This window comes from Lathyrus oleraceus, chromosome 2 (genome assembly GCF_024323335.1).
Source record: "Lathyrus oleraceus cultivar Zhongwan6 chromosome 2, CAAS_Psat_ZW6_1.0, whole genome shotgun sequence".
In the NCBI taxonomy this organism is placed as follows: Eukaryota; Viridiplantae; Streptophyta; class Magnoliopsida; order Fabales; family Fabaceae; genus Lathyrus; species Lathyrus oleraceus.
Genome location: NC_066580.1, coordinates 22665507 through 22684097, shown reverse-complemented (window position 1 = coordinate 22684097; position 18591 = coordinate 22665507). Strand labels below are relative to the sequence as shown.

The window sequence follows — 18591 nt, the reverse complement described above, 5'->3', positions numbered from 1 at the left end:
TTAACTTAGTTTTTATGTAGTGGATGGATTGGATGGATTTTTTGGTGGATGAATTTTGTCTTAATGAATCCAATTGCCACTAGACATGGCAACATAACTCGTATCCGCGGGTACCCAGCCGAGCCCGTCCCGAAATTGACGGGGAAAACTCGCTTTGACTGGGTTTGGGTTTTCCCCGATTATAAAATATGGGGACGGGTCGGGTAATGGGAACACTAGTACTCACCCCGAACCCGCCCCCGAACCCGTCCCGTTTATTTTATTATGTACATTATTATTTATTTTTGATGATTTAAAATATTAAATAAGTGACCAATGTTTTAATATTTTGATTTGTATTAATTATTTAAAATATTTGAAATATATGTATGGTATTTTTTTAGATTTTTTATTTTATTATTTGTAATGTAATTTGGTTTGTAAAAAATTAAATATTTCTATTAAAAAAATTGATTTCACTAAATGGATGGTGGCGGGGCGAGGATACTCGAACCCAACCCAAACCCGTTTGGAACGGGTTTGGGTTTTAATTATCCATTCCCGTTTGGGTTTGGGGCGGGGAACGGGGATTGTTTGGGGATTTGGGTTTGGGTTTAGGGGAGGTAAAAACCGTCTCCGACCGGCCCCGTTGTCATGCCTAATTGTCACCCCTAGTCTAAATCTCCAATGGAATGCAGTCAACAAATGTGCATACTGTGTGTAAAAAAGAATATATCAGTGTCATCATGCTAGCATCAAAATATAGGTGTAATTTATAAGGTCGGGTTCATATAAGAATTTGAGGCGCCCCGACATAAGAGCTTCTTTCCACTTTAGAGTTGACCGAATTAACATTAACAGTAGAAGAGTCGAATATCTGTAAAGCATAAACAAAGTGGATTGTACACATTTTGATCTTAACTTAAGGAACTACTCAAAAGTTTAAAGAAATATATAGTCTATATTACTACCTTGATTGCAACAGATTTAATGGGTGACCTCAATGCTTCAAATGCTAGAGTTTCAATTGTTCTCCGATTGATGATGAAGGTTACATCAATATTCAATAAATACATAGACACAAGAATGGAAAGTAGAAGAAATGGAAAGTAACAAAGTTAATGAGAAACAAGTTGATAGAGTGAATGGTTAACAAGAAAATGGTTTGAAAAGAGATGGTTTGTTTTTTCATGGAAAGTAAGTCCAACATCATTTTGCCTTTAAACAATATCGGTGTTTATATAGCTCACACATGTTTGAAACAATCATTTGTTCTTGACTGCAAAGAGGCTGAATTATATGGGTCTATGGCCCAAAATATTGCTTTTAAACTTTATTTGTATTAATTAATTTCCTAATAAATTGCTAAAAAACTTAATTAATAAATATATGTTTAATTAAAAACACTATTGAATATTTAATTTAGTTTAAAACATATTAATTAATAAAATATCCTAGTCATTCTTGTCAACTAATTAAAAATATTTTTTTATCCTAATCACACTGCCACGTATGCAACAGTGGAAGGGGCCACAAAAAAAGGTCATCAAAGTTAAAGGATCAAAATCGTTGTTTTTGTAATAGGGGAACCAATGGCTTAAAATGCCCAAACTACATGGACCAAAAGTGCATTTAAGCCAATAATTATTTAAGTTGAGTATTTATTTAATTTAAATATTTATTTGATTTAAATAATTATTTAATTGAATAAATAAGAGAATTAGCCATTTTTGTGAATAATAGAGAGTATGAGGTGGAATGAGAGATATTTAGATTTAATTGGGCAAAAAGTGTGATTTTAAAAAATAATGTCATATAAATAGTAAAAAGTGGGGAGATATTATGTTAGAATGCAATCTGATAGTACGTGAAAGGAGGCAGAGAGAATTGTGGGGAAAATGTAAGGTTTGAGAGCAGAGATCCAAGGAACTTCTAGTAGAATCAACCTTACTGCTAATCTGAGGTAAGGGGGAATTGTATATTCTTGGTTGATTTTAGGCTTGCATGATAGTGGGGGTTCCTTAGCCTCATATCAGCTCCTTAGGGATTGATATGAGTTTCCCTTATTTTTCCTTTATGTGATGAATATTGTATGAGAATGTGGTTTCTTGACTATTTCGATTTTTGTTAAATTTGATGTTGATACATGTTGCTCTAAGACTCTAATTGGAGGATTTGGGATAAAACCCCCAGAGTCTCTATCTGTGTTGAATATCTTATGAGTTATGTGTTTTTTGTTGTTGTTTTGATTTCTGTTGTGTTGGAATATTTCCCCTGAGATTTGAACGACTTCGTTAGAGCCGTTCGATTTCCCATTTGAGTATTTTGAAATCCCTGTTATTTCTATCCAAAATATTTTCGGAATCGATCGTTTTAACGCTTTTCCCGAATTACTAAAAAAACTTAACTTTTAGCTTATTTTACGAAAAATCATTTTTGGCATAAACTTCAAATTGGAAAAAAACATTTTATTTAATAATCGAACTTAAAAAAAATCAAAAAAATCAGCCGAGGGGGATTACGGTTGTATCACAAGGCGGCGGTAGTGGAGTCGCGTTGCGAGGGACATGCCTGATATGCGGCGACCGTCAATCATTATGCTCGTAGCCACGTGTTATTTGTCGCGTCGGTGGAGGAGGCCATGTGAAGGCGAGTCGAGACGGCGGTCGGGCCGCGTCGTGTTGGCAACTGCCACACGATTTCGCGATGGCAATTTTGCAAACAATGCGATTTTCCTCGAACACATGTGGGTCGCACTGCGCCCTAACATCGATGATGATTGTGCCGCGACAGCGGCCAGTGGAGGTGATGCTACGACTTTTCGAGTAATTTTGACTTTTCTGCATGATTTTCGACTTTTCGAGTAATTTCGACTTTTTCTAGTTTTCAGGCATTTTTGGTGTTTTCGAGTTTTGAGCATTTTCCAGAATTTTTGGAGTTCGGGAGCCCTTCAGTGGTATTTTGGAGCATCTTGTGACATTAGAGTCCTTTTTGTGACCTTAGAGTCACTTTTGAGTAAATTGAGGAAATTGTTTATCATTACCCTATTGATGGCCTGATATAAATAAAAATAATAATAATAATAATAATAATAATAATAATAATAATAATAATAATAATAATAATAATAATAATAATAATAATGAGTTTCTGAGAAAATATGAGTGTTTGAGAAATTATGTGTCTTTGAGACTTTTTGAGTTTTTTTTAGCAATTTGATGAGTTGAGAATATTTGGTAATAATATAACTTTACCTTTTGCGATGAAATAATTAAATTGTTTTGAAAACATATTTCTGAGTATAGTAATCCATAGAGGGATTACAGTGATGACCTTGATTTTCGTTTTGAGCATAGTAATCCAGAGAGGGATTACAGTGAGGTTTGTGATTGGAAACTTATAGGTTCAAGAGTGGAACCTTTTTGAAAATGTTTGAGACTTATGTTTTGTTATGATTTTTAAAATAATGATGATGTTGCATGTTTATGTTGCTTATAATCATGCTTTCATTTATTTTAGAGATAGATAGAACTTCGATCCAATGATGGCCTGGTTTTGAGATGGACTATGGTGGTCTCACGTCTAGAGAGGGACACTGTTCAAAGAGGAACCGAAGACATGGGAATATCAGTAACATATCTATAATCCCAATGACTTTGGTACCACATGAATTTGAGAAAGAGATGGTGGCATTGCATTGAATTTGCATTATGATATGTTTGATTGTGTTTATAGTGTGATTGAGAATACCATTATATTTGTTATTACTATCTCGCTCTGTTGAATTTCTCTGTTAACATTTGTTAGATGTATTATCACCCCTTGTTTGTTTTTGTGGCGTCTGTTCTCCTCGGGAGTACAGATAATCAGATACAAGAGCAGTTGTTTGAGTTAGAGAATGGTGTTGATGCCTCTTTATCATCGGGTCTTAGAGGAGTCGCTCTGATATGTAGCACTGGAGATGGGATGCCATTCTTTATTCATGTTATGTTTTTCACATGTTACATTTTTTTTAGACTTATATTTCAAACTTTTGTTTTTCCGCTGCTTATTTTTCAATACCTATTTTGTGGTTGATGTTTTGTGCTATGATGAAGCATGAGTTATACTCTAATTATGAATTTTTATTTTAAATATCTGATTAAATGTTGAGTCGGGGATTAGGGTGATACATAATGGTATCATAGCAGGTCGGTCTGTCCAGCCATGTTCTGTGATTTTATCTGTTTCATGGTACCAGACATGTGTGTGAAACACTATCGGTACTCGTTTGTTTTCTTATTACTTGCCAGTAGGAGCAAAATTGAAACAAGTGGGGAAAAAACTTATGGTGTGGAGTATTGGTTTAACAAGTTGTTGATGGGGATGGTGCGGGTGTTATTGGGGCTATGTTATTTCCTGAACTCGATAAGCATACAAATTCGAGTTCCTTCCGCTGGTCAAGTCGAGATCTCGTCAAGGGAGGACGATCAGATTATCATGATGTTCGCTTCCTTGAGAGTGAGATGTGATATTATGGCTAGTGGTATGCCTGAGGTGTGTGAGTTCCTGATGTATTTCCCGAGGACATTGTGACTTACCGCCAGAGTGAGAAGTTGAGATAGATGTAGATTTATTACCTGGTACTAGGCACGTGTCGATGACACAACGTAAGATGTATGCTTCAGAGTTGGCTGAACGAAAGAGTTGGATATGAGATTTGCTTGAGAAGAAGGACGACAGTATGACATCATGTGTTGATTTTAGTCAGCTGAAAAAGGTTACCATCAAGAATAAGTATCCTCTTCCTAGGATCGACGACCTTATAGATTAGTTAGTGGGTTCATGTGTTTCAGTAAGATCGACTAGAGTCAAGTTATCATCAGATTTGAGTAAAGGATGAAGATATCCCGAAGACTACATTCGGGACACGATACGGTCACTGCGGTATTCGATGATGTTGTTCGATGTTTCTAATGCTCTTGGTGTATTTATGAACTATATGAATAATATCTTCCATCCCTATTTGGATCAGTTCATAATGGTGTTTATTGATAATATTATTGTGTATTCTAAATCAGATAAAGATCGGGCTAGACATCTTTGTATTGTACTATAAGTGTTGAAAGAGAAGAAGTTGTATGCCAAGTTATCGAAATGTGAGTTCTGGTTGTGATAGGTGAGTTTTCTTGGCCATGTGATTTCCAATGGCGGTATACCTGTGGGCCCTTCTAAGGTAGATGTAGTGCTACAGTGGGAGGCACCAAACTCAGTTACAGAGATCGGAAGTTTCTTAGGGTTAGCTGGTTATTATTAAAGATTTATCTAAGGTTTTTCTAAGTTGGCCCTAAGTTTGACTCAGTTGTCACGAAAGGGTCAAGCCTTTGTGTTGGATATGCCGTGTGAGAAGAATTTTCGGGAACTGAAAAAGAAGTTGACAACGACTCCAGTGTTGATATTGCGAGATTCGAAGGAACATTTTATAGTATATTATGATGCATCAAAGATGGGATTAGGCGGTGTGCTTATGCAAAATAGACAGGTTGTAGCTTATTCTTTGAGATAGCTAAAGGTTCATGAGAAGAACTACCCTACTCATGATCTAGAGTTAGCAGTTGTAGTTTTCGTGCTGAAGTTGTGGAGACATTATTTGTAAGGTTCTAGATTTGATGTATTCAGCAACCATGAGAGTTTGAAGTGTTTGTTTGATCAGAATGAGTTGAATATAAGTTAGAGAAGATGGCTGGAACTTTTGAAAGATTACGACTTTGGTTTGAACTACCATCCTGGTAAAGCCAACGTTGTAGCAGATGCTTTGAGTCAGAAGTCCTTACACATGGAAACTTTGATGGTTATAGAGTTGGACTTGATAGAACAATTCAGAGATTTGAGTTTGGTGTGTGAGGTGAATGCGGATAGTGTTAAGTTAGGTATGTTAAAGCTGACTAGTGTTTTCCTTTATGAGATTAGAGAGAGTCAGAAGTTGGATACGACCTTGGTTGATCTTCTGTCATCAACTAATGAAGATGAAGATTCTAGAGTCTATGAGAATGGGATCCTTAAGTTTCGTGATAGAGTTTGCATAATGTGTCTGAACTTAAGAAGATTATTTTGAAGGAAAGTCACTGAAGTAGTTTGAGTATTCATCCCGAGGCTACCAAATGTACCAAGACCTCAAGAAAATGTTTTGGTGGTTGTCATACCCCAAAATTTTCCTTCCCTTTTTTCTTTTTATCTAACCTATGACTTGAGGTTCATCTATACTCACTCATGCTTTATTCATGTACATCATTCATTCATGATTAACACTTGCTAACAAACATCATAAATTCAAGGTTTATGGTTAGTAAAAACCAGGGTTTTTGCTTGAAGATTATGGTATTGCTCATCATATGGGGTGAAACCCTAATTTCTTGATTCTTTGGGACCTTTACCCATGAAGTCTACACCATGGTATTCATTTGGGCATCCAAACCCTAACTCTTGATTATGCTCATTTAGGATCTTGTACTTGACCTTCTATGTTTCTAACTTGACTTCTAAGCCCTAATTGTAGGCCCATGGCTTGAGGTGTTGTGGTGGAGAATGGTGTTTGGTCTAAAGCCCTGATGAGGGATAGTTGGTGCATGAGTGCCATGTTGGTTGACTTTTGGACTTGGGATTCATCGAAACCATAATTGTTAGGTGCTTGAGATCTTGAAGATTGCCTCATGATGTTCATTCATTCTCAAACCCTAGTTATTGATCTTTGAAGTTCATGAATCATGTGACTTGCATTGAGGTGTTGGAAACCCTAGTTTTGGTTCATATCAGTGGTGGAACACTTGCGTTGGAAGCCTTGCTCCTTGGCCTGAGGCCCTTCACTTTTGTTTTGCATCTTGATTTTGGCCTGACTAAAACCATAATCCATGGTTTAGGATATCTAATCATCATGCCATTCATTTTTACCTTTGGACCATGGTTGGGTGTGTGTCTACTTGTTTGATGTTCATTTGATTCAAAATCTTGTTTCATTCAGATTTTTATTCATGTTTCATGGTTTCATTAGTGCATCACTAGTCTATGATCTCATGTTTCATTAATGTGTCATGATTTAAGCTTGCATTATAGTTCATTAATTCAAGGTATATTCATTATCCATGGATCTCAAGTTCCTATCATGGTTTCCTAAATACATTAGCATGGTTTCAAAAGTTTTCAAATATGGCTCTTTGAAGGAGATGGAATTTGAATGCAAGTCATGTTTCATTGATCATAAAGCATTTTCTCATACATAAAACTTCATTTTTATTCATACAACATCATTTCTACATTGTCCATACAAAAATATAAAGAAATTACAAAAAATTGGTTTTCACCTATAGTTGACTTTGGTCAACTAATTACTTTTTGGTCAACCAGTTGACCAAAGTCAACTCATCTAATCATCAACCCTAAATCCCAGTTCCCACTTTATTTCCTCATGCTTTCATCCCTTTCTTTTAACCTCATGACCAAACTTCACTTGATGTCTCCAAGACATGTCTTATGATCCATGATCTCAAGCCCAAACAAGTCTTGCACTCACCATATTTTGAATTGATAAGAAATGTTGAGTACAAAAGATTTTCACTACAATTGAACAGTCCTACTACATCACAATTACATGCCATGGTTGTTAGATCTTAAATGGCTCAGTAGTTGAATTTTTATTACATAGTGCATTCCATTGGCTTTTCATTAATGTTTCTTTCCACCTACAATATCATACAACATCCAATTCCAAACATCAATTAACCAAGCAACCACATAAGTTCATTCAAGATGCAATACCATAAACATTCAAACATTACCAAGCAACTTGACATTTACACAACAAACTATGTTAACATTCTAACAAGCGTCAACCTTGTTCAAGCAGACATCATTTTATAGCCAATCCAACCAAGGGAAGCAACTTGGCATTTACACAACAATATCATGACACATCACAACATCAGTCACACAATACAATATACATGCATACGCATTCATCATGCAATGTAATAATCCAAATAGAACGATGCATCAAACATTAAGCGAGCCATATACGATCCTGCAAGCAACCATTTTATAGCAGGCCAAAATAGAACTGCTCCCTACACATTCACTCATAGCATTGCCAATCATTTTAACAGCAGTGCATAGCAGAAATTAATTTTACCACTAACTGCAGAATTCAGTTCTACTAACTTTTCATCCAAACAAGCTAACAATAATACATCTAACTGAATTATAACCCTCTAACAGAAATGCATTTATCTGAAATATAATAGATCTAACAATAATTCACCTAACCTTCACATTCATTTAACATGATTTCTCAACTAACGACCTAACAGATGTTTTCAGTTCACTCTAACTGACTTCCACTGAATAAGAATTAACAGAACTAACATTGTTAACTCTAATCACCTTTATAAAACCTCTCAATTCCAATCATTGAAATACACTCATAATCATTGCCTCACTCTCGAAATCACGCTTCACAAACACTTCACTCTTCACAAATCACAAAAAAATCATAAGCATTTCACTGCCAATTCTCAAGCTCACATTGATTTCCAGAATCTCTCTCTCTCTCTCTCTCTCTCTCTCTCTCTCTCTCTCTACAACAATACATTCTACGCAACTCTCAGAATAATAACAAAAGAGCAATTAAGTGAAGAAGGAGGACAAGAAGGCCTGAAGTCGAGATAGAACAAGGAAGAGCATGTTACCTGAACTTTTATTTCGCCGGCAAAAAACCACCGGAGTTGCTCCGGTAGGTAATTCTTTTCCACTCTTTTTTCTCCAATATAAGAACATCACAATGCAGTGCCTCTCCCGGGGAGCCAAATCCCCATGGTTTGATCTTCGTTTGGCTCCTGAGCATTGTTTAATTCACGTTTTTAGCATTTAGGGTTCTTGAAGTTATTTAATTAGGATAGGGTTTTAGGTTTGGAATCTGTTGAAATTAAGGATAAATTAGGGTTAAGTGTGAGGAAACGATTGTTTTGGTGGTCCCATTTCCCATTTCAGGATCTACGATATTTCTTGTGATCCTTCTTTTACTGACCATCCATTTTGCTTCTTTCAAGCTTAATGTTATTTACATCTATAAGATGTGTGTAACTGTCTAACACCATATCCCATAGGTCAATATCACAACCTATAAATAAACTTTCGATTCAATCTTTCCAATAGTCAAACTTTTCTCCATCAAAGATTGGAGGTTTAGCATAATAACGAATTTTATCATTGTTTGCTTGTGCCATAATATATTTCAAAAAGAGTAAATATTTATCTGACATAATTAAGTGTTTGATACAAAGTAGTAAAAACTTAGAACTGGGGCTCTGATGCCAATTGAAAGTGCAAGAAATACAAGAAATTGGGGTTTGAATTGGGTTTCAGGATTAAAACTTTTGTAGTCCAATATATCAAACAAAAAAGATAATGATAAAGATACGAACACATGTATTTTTTTATTCTGGCTCACTGTTAACGAAACTACGTCTAATCCACCCACCTGAGTGATTTCGCCTTCTCAATAAGGACTTAATCCAATAATCAATATGATTACAACAAACTCAAAAACACACAGTCTAAGACTTCTTGAGAAATTCTGACTATACCCTAGTCTCTCAAGAAAAACAACTCATAAACTAACTGTGAATGACTTCTTGAGAATTGACTACACTTAGGCTCTCAAGGAAATTAACCAAAGTTAATATAATAGGTTTTGTGTTTACAAGATGCTTCAAGAAGCATATAAACAAGTTTAAAACCAAATATTACACTTAAGAAAGATATTCAAAGAGTTTATGTTCTAAGTGTATAAGTGTGGGAAACACTTCTTTTTATTTCTCTCTTTTCACATATCCCTTTTTAGTGTAAGCGTTGATATCTGTTCAGTGCTTCTTCTTGCTTCCAATCTTCAAAGACCTCTTTATATTGTAGCAAATAGATTAATTGGAGGGTGAAGTTGGAATATCCTCAATGTTATCGTCGTATGAAGGTCATTTCATTTTTGCAACAATAGAGTGATGCTTGCAGCAGAGAGTATGTGAGGATGATGGGGCATGAGAAACTTTTTTGGTACAAAGTGTGAGCAAATTCTTTACTTTGAATAAGTTTTGAATGATAGCAAATTGTGTGATCATTGTTTAATTGTTGGTTGTGCATTATTTTACATGTTTCATTTATGTTTTTAGCCTATACTATTGTTTCGTGTCTATACATAAAGATCCACATTGATACATTTCTTAAAAGAACTCATAAAAACTGTTTTGTGTCAGTATGTATCGATACATGTTCATCTGCATCGATACATAAATTTGTTTTAAATCACAAAACGTTTTTGCTTCAGTATGTATCGATACATACGAGCTTTGTATCGATACATGCTTAGTTAAAATGTTCTATGTATCGATACATACGAGCTTTGTATCGATACATGCTTAGTTAAAATGTTCTATGTATCGATACATACGAGCTTTGTATCGATACATGCTTGTATTAATTCTCTAAAATTAATCAAAGCTACAGTATGTATCGATGCATAATCTTTTGTATCAATACATAATTCTGTTTTGTCTACTAATAGCTTCTGTCTTTCACATATAAGAAGATTTTTGACAGCTCAGTTGAAAAGTACGAATTCAGAAGTGAAAAACAGTGGTAACACAAATCAAAGGAGTGTGTAGCAGCAATTTTTTTGAGCAGTTAGAAACCTGAAAGAGACTTCATCTTCTTCATCTTCTCAATCTCTTTTCTTCAAGAACATCAACACATAATCATTCTTGTTCTTTGGATTAAAGGATCAACGAGATAACGTTCAGTGGAACGATCAAGGATCTAGCTGAGGTGTTCAGTGGAACGATCGAGGATCTAGCTGAGTTGAAGGTTGAAGGGGGTTTCGAGGAAAAACCAAATGGTTTGTCCTTCAAGAACTGGAGTGTTCTTGCAGGTTTGTTAGTCACGTTTGTAGAACAGATTCAGCCGTAGCGTAGGGTTTGGAAATTGGGTAATTTCGCAAACAGGTCGTGGAACCGGTGAATTGTTTGCAATTTCTTGCAGGAAATTCTTGATCGAGCTCAGATCAAGTGGAGGTTTTATACAAGAAGAAGATCTTGGGCTTTAGATTTCTGTCTTTGTATTGTAACCTTGTATCAACGAATTCGACATTATTGATAACAACAGTTCTCAATTTCATTTGAAATTAAGAGGGAGACGTACCCACACGCGAGGACGACAGTGGGGAACTTCCTTACCAAATCTTTGCGTATCGTATTCTTTCCTTATCTATCTTTACATTTTCAACAGTTTTGTGATTTCAGTTGGTGTATTGTGGCTGTACATTTCATGATACAATAGTGGCAAGAAAACTTCTTTATCTAAACTCCACCATTGTTCATCATTGATCACATACACACCAAATGTTTGACAAAACTGTCAGCTGAGTTTTATTCATTGGAATTAGAATTTAGTGATAAGTGCATTTGATTTGATAATATTCTGGTGTTAATAATCTCTATCGTTCCTATTCAAATCCAGCAATAAATTCGCGTGTCCGGTTTTCTAGTAGCGGTTCAGATTAGACGGAAGTCGATTCGGGACTGTAATTTTCCGCTAAGTTTCAATAACTCTGATAAGATTTTTTAAATCCGTTTATTTAAAAGAGGTGATCTATTCACCCCCCCCCCTCTCGATCACTAGCCACACCGTCTAACAAGTGGTATCAGAGCGTCGGTTCGCTGGTGTTCTGTGGCTGCCTGTAACGATATGGATTCTGAACCAAAGGGGGCGTATAATAGAGCGCCGATTTTCAACGGTGAAAATTACGGCTACTGGAAAGACTGCATGCGAGTTTATATAAATTCTGTTGATAGGCTAGTATGGGCTGCCATTGAAAATGGTCCTTTTCAAATTACTATGACAAATGTGGCTGGCGCCATAGTTCCTAAACCAGAAGGTGATTGGAATGAGAAAGATGAGAAAAAGTGGTCGAGTGATTGGAGAGCTCGAAATATGCTAATTTCAGCACTTGGTGTTGATGAGTATTATCGGGTATCCCATTGCACGACAGCTAAAGAAATGTGGGATGCTTTAGAAGTTGCCCATGAGGGTACTACTGAAGTAAAATAGTCCCGCATTAACACACTCAATCAAGAGTTTGAGCTCTTTCGCATGAAACAAGGAGAATCTATCTCCGACATGCAAAAGAGATTTACTCATCTCACTAATCGTTTGAATGCACTTGGAAAACCTGTTTCCAATGAAATAGCTACTAATAAAATCCTGAGATGTCTTAGCAGGGAATGGTAACCTAAAGTAACAGCTATTAAGGAAGCCAGCGATCTAACGACACTTACGATTACAACTATGTTTGGAAAGCTGGAAGAACATCAGCAAGCATTAGAAAGTCTTGAAAAGTTTGAGAACAAAAGTAAGAAGGAAAAGGAGAAGAAGAGAGACAAAGAGGGAGAGAAGAAGCCAATAGTTCTTGTGGCCTCTAGCTCTAAGTCCTCACGAAAAGAGCAAAGTGACAATGATTCTAGTAGTGACAAAGATTCGGATGATGAGGAAATGGGACTTTTTGTAAGGATATATAATAGATTCATTAGAAAGAATGGAGTCAAGCATTCCGACAAAAACCTCATGAAGTTTCGAAGACAATCTACAGATTCAAAACAGGAAGAGAATAAGAAGAGTAGAGGAAAAGGATCTTGTTTTAATTGTGGTAAATCTGGACATTATAAAACAGATTGTCCTATGAAGTATAAGGATCAAGGAAAAGCTCCACCAAAAGGGTACAACAAACAAAGAAGAGCTTACATTGCATGGGAAAGTGATAGTGATTCATCAAGCACACAAAGTTCAAGTGATAGTGATGAAACCGCAAATCTGTGCCTTATGGCTCACACCAAAAATCTGTCCTACCACAAGAAGAAAATCAATGATAAAAAGGTAAAACAAGCCTATTATAATAATTTCTCCTCTATGTCTTTTTCTGAACTGAAAATAGCTTTTGAAAAACTGCATAACGAAGCTGTAGATGCTTTTAAAAGATTATCTTCCGATAAACAAATTTTTTCATTTCTGGAAGGTAAAGTATACAAAGCTGAAAAAGATTTAGAATGGTTAAAAGCTAGTATTGCAGAAAATTCAAAAAATATTGACATTGATGGATGTAGTAAAGTTGGGTATTGTGAAGCTTGTCATATTTGGCAACAAGAGGTAAACACTCTCAAGGTCAAATTGGAAAAAACTTTACAACCTAAGGTTACTTATGCCGTTGACTCTAGGTTGTTTAAGAAGTCATTAAATCCACCATATGCAAAATACTCTTTTATTCCAAAGGATTTAATGAACAAGAATAAACAAACACATCATCATGGTTTATGTCATTATTGTTGTCGTGCTGGCCATACCATTGAGAAATGCAAGTTTAGGAGATTTCTTGTTCCTAAAGGTATTTATCAATGGAAGCCAAAAGGCAACCATGTTAGCACTTACCCACTTGGACCCAATGAAAATTGGGTACCAACTTCTCTCTTTTGATATTGTAGGATGAGTGTCTTGCTTTCGTAGATAGGAGATGGTTTCTTGACAGCGGTTGCTCAAGGCACATGACCGGTGACATATCACTTTTTATAGACTTCAAAGCAAAGAAGAAGGGATATGTTACTTATGGAGACAATAACAAAGGAGTTATACTTGGCAAAGGTAGTGTAGGTAATCCCTCTACCACTACTATTTCTAATGTCCATTTAGTAGAGGGGCTTAAACACAATTTGTTAAGCATAAGTCAATTGTGTGACAAGGGTTATAAAGTTTCTTTCACAAAAACTTGCTGCATAATTGAACATGCTGAACAGAACGTTGTGTTTAAGGGTGTAAGAGTAAACAATATCTATATGCTTGACCTTTTTGATGTATCTTTAACAAGTACTAAATGTCTAGTTACCTTGAATGATGATTCTTGGCTTTGGCATAGACGTTTAACGCATGTTAATTTCGATTTGCTTAATAAGGTTGTATCTAAGGATCTAGTAGTCGGTCTTCCAAAAATAAAATTTTCAAAAGACCACCTATGTGACGCGTGCCAAATGGGAAAACAAACGAGGGTCTCTTTTAAATCTAAAAATGTAATTTCAACTTCACGACCCCTTGAGCTTCTCCATATGGATCTCTTTGGACCTTCTAGGACAAAGAGCTTAGGTGGAAATTATTATGGTTTTGTAATCGTTGATGACTATTCTAGATTTACTTGGACTATATTCCTTCATAGCAAAGATGAAACTTTTTCTGCTTTTAAGAATTTTGCAAATCTGTCCCAAAACAAAATGAATTCCAAAATAGTTACAATTCGTAGCGATCATGGTGGTGAATTTCAAAACTATCACTTTGATAAGTACTGTGACAAGTATGGTATTAAGCATAACTTTTCAGCTCCTCGAACTCCACAACAAAATGGCGTTGTGGAGCGTAAAAATCGTGTTTTAGAGGAGTTGGCAAGAACAATGCTAAATGAGGGTGGATTACCAAAATATTTTTGGGTTGATGCAGTTAGCACAGCTTGTTATGTTTTAAACAGGACCTTAATTCGTCCTATTTTAAATAAAACTCCTTATAAGCTTTTAAAAGGAAGAAAGCCAAACTTGTCACATCTTCACGTATTCGGTTGTAAGTGTTTTGTTTTGAATAATGGTAAGGGAAATATTGGGAAGTTTGATGCAAAAGCGGATGAAGGTATCTTTCTTGGATACTCACAATCAAGTAAAGCATATAGAGTATATAATAAGCGTTTACTTACTGTTGAAGAATTTGTCCATGTTTCTTTTGATGAGCCTTATCCGAAAAGTGTCGGAAAAGGTATTTCTTTTGATGACGCAGGTGTATCTACAGAAGACATACTCAAGGAAGCTGTTACGGAAACTGATCAGTCCAGAACAGTTGCCCATGAGAAGGAGGAAGATACTAGTCATGAAGAAGATGAGGAAGAAAGGACAGCTGAAGTGAATGACCTTCCACCAGCTTGGAAATCTTCAAAAGACCATCCTATTGACAACATCTTGGGAGATATTTCAAAGGGAGTAATGACTCGTTCTAAGATAAGTAATTTTTGTTCTCACTTCGCTTTTGTTTCACAAGTAGAACCTAAAAATGCCAAAGAGGCCTTGATTGATGAATGTTGGCTAATGGCCATGCAAGAAGAGCTTAATCAATTTAAAAGAAATGACGTTTAGGAACTTGTCCCTCGTCCGCGAGATCATCATATCATAGGTACTAAATGGGTTTTTAGAAATAAGCTTGATGAAAACGGAGTGATAACTAGGAACAAGGCACGTTTAGTAGCACAAGGGTATAACCAAGAGGAGGGCATAGACTATGAGGAAACTTATGCTCCAGTTGCTCGCCTTGAAGCTATACGTCTCTTGCTTGCATATGCGTGTTCTAATAATTTTAAGCTTTACCAAATGGACGTAAAGAGTGCGTTTCTAAATGGTGTCATAAATGAAGAGGTATATGTCTCACAACCTCCTGGTTTTGAGAATACTGAAAATCCAGATTATGTTTACAAATTAAAACGAGCTTTGTATGGTCTTAACCAAGCCCCTCGGGTTTGGTATGAAAGGCTTAGCAAATTTCTAATTGATCATGGATATTCAAGAGGTAAAGTGGATAATACTCTCTTTATTAAACACAAGGGAAAGCACATTCTTTTAGTTCAAGTTTATGTAGACGATATAATTTTTGGTTCAACTAACACACACTTGGTCGAAGAATTTTCTAAGGTTATGCAGGGTGAATTTGAGATGAGTCTTATGGGGGAGCTGAATTACTTCCTAGGTCTTCAGATAAAGCAACTTGATGAGGGTACAACAGTATGTCAAATAAAGTACTGCAGAGAACTACTCAAGCGCTTTGGAATGAACGACTCAAAATCAATTGACACCCCTATGCCTACCAACGGAAATCTAGATAAAGATGAGCATGGTAAGAGTGTAGATGTCAAAAAATTTAGAGGTATGATTGGGTCTCTTCTGTATCTTTCTGCTTCTAGACCTGACATCATGTTTAGTGTTTGTATGTGTGCACGATATCAATCAAATCCTAAGGAATCACACCTGAAAGCTGTTAAGCGTATATTTAGATATCTTCATGGAACATCTAAATATGGGCTTTGGTATTCCAAAGGAAGTGATTGTAGCTTAGTAGGTTACTCCGATTCTGATTTTGCTGGCTGCAAATCAGATAGGAAAAGCATGAGTGGTACATGTCACTTGTTTTCAAACTCCTTGGTAAGTTGGCATAGCAAAAAGCAGGTATTTGTGGCTTTGTCAACTGCAGAGGCTGAGTACGTTGCAGCCGGCAGTTGTTGCGCTCAGATTTTGTGGCTAAAGCAACAACTACAAGACTTTAACATTCAACTCAAACGTATTCCAATAAAATGTGACAACACTAGTGCCATAAACCTTACTAAAAATCCTGTTTTACACTCATGCACTAAACACATAGAGATTAGACATCACTTTCTTCGCGATCATGTTGAAAAAGAGAGACGTTGTATTTGAGCATGTTGATACTAAAAATCAGCTTGCTGACATTTTCACTAAACCTTTGGCAACAGAACCGTTCTTCAACATTCTTCGTGAATTAGGGATCTTAGATCTCTCTCCATTGTTGTCTTAAGCATGTTTGTTCTTATTTATATTATGCCTCACCTTGGTTGATGAGATTTGTTTTAGATTTCATTTATACCTCACAAGGTTACATCAACAGAGGTAATATCACTCCTTTCTATATCTCTTTTAGAACTATGTGATTGTGTATGTTAGAACAAAATTCCTTATTTTCGTTTATGTGAATTTCTTTGCATATATTGTTTGAACATTAATATCTGATTTGTGAATTATACTTGGGCATCATTATCATGACATACTTCATAATGCATAACCATACTGCATAAAAATTAATTAAAATTTGGTTTGGCATCAGTATGTATCGATTCAAAGATGTATGTATCGATTCATGTCTTCTTCATTTCACATCTGTCAAAATTGGTTCAGTATGTATTGATTCATTCGTCGTTTGTATCGATACATAGACCCTTTAAAAACAAAAATATGTGACATGGATCGATCCATTCCCATATGCATCGACACATACTGATTGTTATTTGGATTAAATGCATTTTATTTCACTCATGGATCGACACATCAACAATTCTTATCACATCTTTTCACAAACTTGGTATCAGCAGTTCCCCTACCTCTCGAAACCTGCGGCTAACCCTAATCTCCTTCATCATCATTCTCTCCAAAACCCTAAATTCATCTCACTTTTCTTCAAATTTTCATCACCATGCCTCCAAGAATCATTCCGGCTAGAGCAGGGGGGAAAAGGAAAAGGAAAGGAACCGGTTGGCACTTCTCAGCAGTTACCAGAAATTCCTTCTAATGCCTTAGATTTGCTTCATCCTGCAATTGCTACTGAGTTTGAGGATTCTTTCAAGACAAGGTTAGTTATGAAACCCCATGTCTTCGATAAACATGATGCTATTCATCTGCATCTCAATGATGTGGTTGAACTCCTTAATGCATAAAAACTTGGTTCATTTTTTACTACAAAGGATGATTACCATGAGGATTTTATTCGTGCATTTTATGCTGGCTTACAATCTGGTAAAGGATATATGTTTAAGTGTTCTATTGGTGTCAGAACCTATACTTTTGAGGCTGCTGATTGGGAAACAGTGTTTTAAATTCTGCTTCCGTCGCATAATTTCAAGACGTGGCATGACTTGAAGTTTGATACTGACTTTAACCTGAAGGAGTTTACTCTATCTATCTTGAAATTGGACAGACCGCTGGGTGAGGATGAACAGGTTACGTCTGGTATGATTAAGAAAATTCCTCGTATACTTCAGTGGATTATCTCGCACATTCTGCGTCCAGCAAACAGTGGACATTCTAGGTTAGACAGGGCAGGCATTCATCTTTTGTATACTCTTCAAAATAAGGTTCCCTTGAATTGGGCAAATTACTTTGTGAAGCGTCTCTTTTTCGTGCGTAACAGTGCCAAGATTGTTGTTATTGGTTATGCGTCTCAAATCATGAAAATTTTTACGTTCTGGAATGCTGCAATCCCTTTAGTTCCTCTATATCACCATCTGCTGCTCAAGAGTTTGACTCTTCCATTTTATCTCATATGGGATATCGGTGGGACAAGGAACGTCAATGTTTCTATTTCTTTGAAAGGAAATCCAAAACAAGGATCTATAATTTTGATGTGCCTTCTGAACGAATTCATGTAGTTGAAGACCAACCTGATGAAGAAATGCATAATGTGAACGAAGCAGATGTGCCTGCAACTGATGACAATGCTGGTTGGGGTGATTGGGTGCCACAAAGGTGGTCTCCAACCAACTATGTACCTGAACCAACGGTTCCTCCGTTCTCCGGCGGTGCTTCATCTTCAACACCTATTGCGCACCTAACTCAAATGCTTCAACAAATGGAGCTTGCCAACCAAGAACGTCATGAAGAGGCACGGTCTTGGCATCTACAACAAAGTGAGTGGCATAAGGAGCATCGTGAGTGGCATGACGATCATACACGGATGTAC

At 36.2% G+C, this 18591-nt stretch overlaps 1 long non-coding RNA gene across 1 annotated transcript; it reads right to left on the bottom strand.

Annotated features, from left to right (window-relative positions):
- Positions 1-7496: 7496 nt before the first annotated feature.
- On the bottom strand, positions 7497-9398 carry LOC127117785 (uncharacterized). The gene is made up of 2 exons (XR_007802033.1): positions 8697-9398; positions 7497-7694 (listed from the first exon to the last, which is right to left on the bottom strand). It is a non-coding gene; the product is annotated as an uncharacterized LOC127117785 (long non-coding RNA).
- Between the last annotated feature and the right edge of the window lie 9193 nt (positions 9399-18591).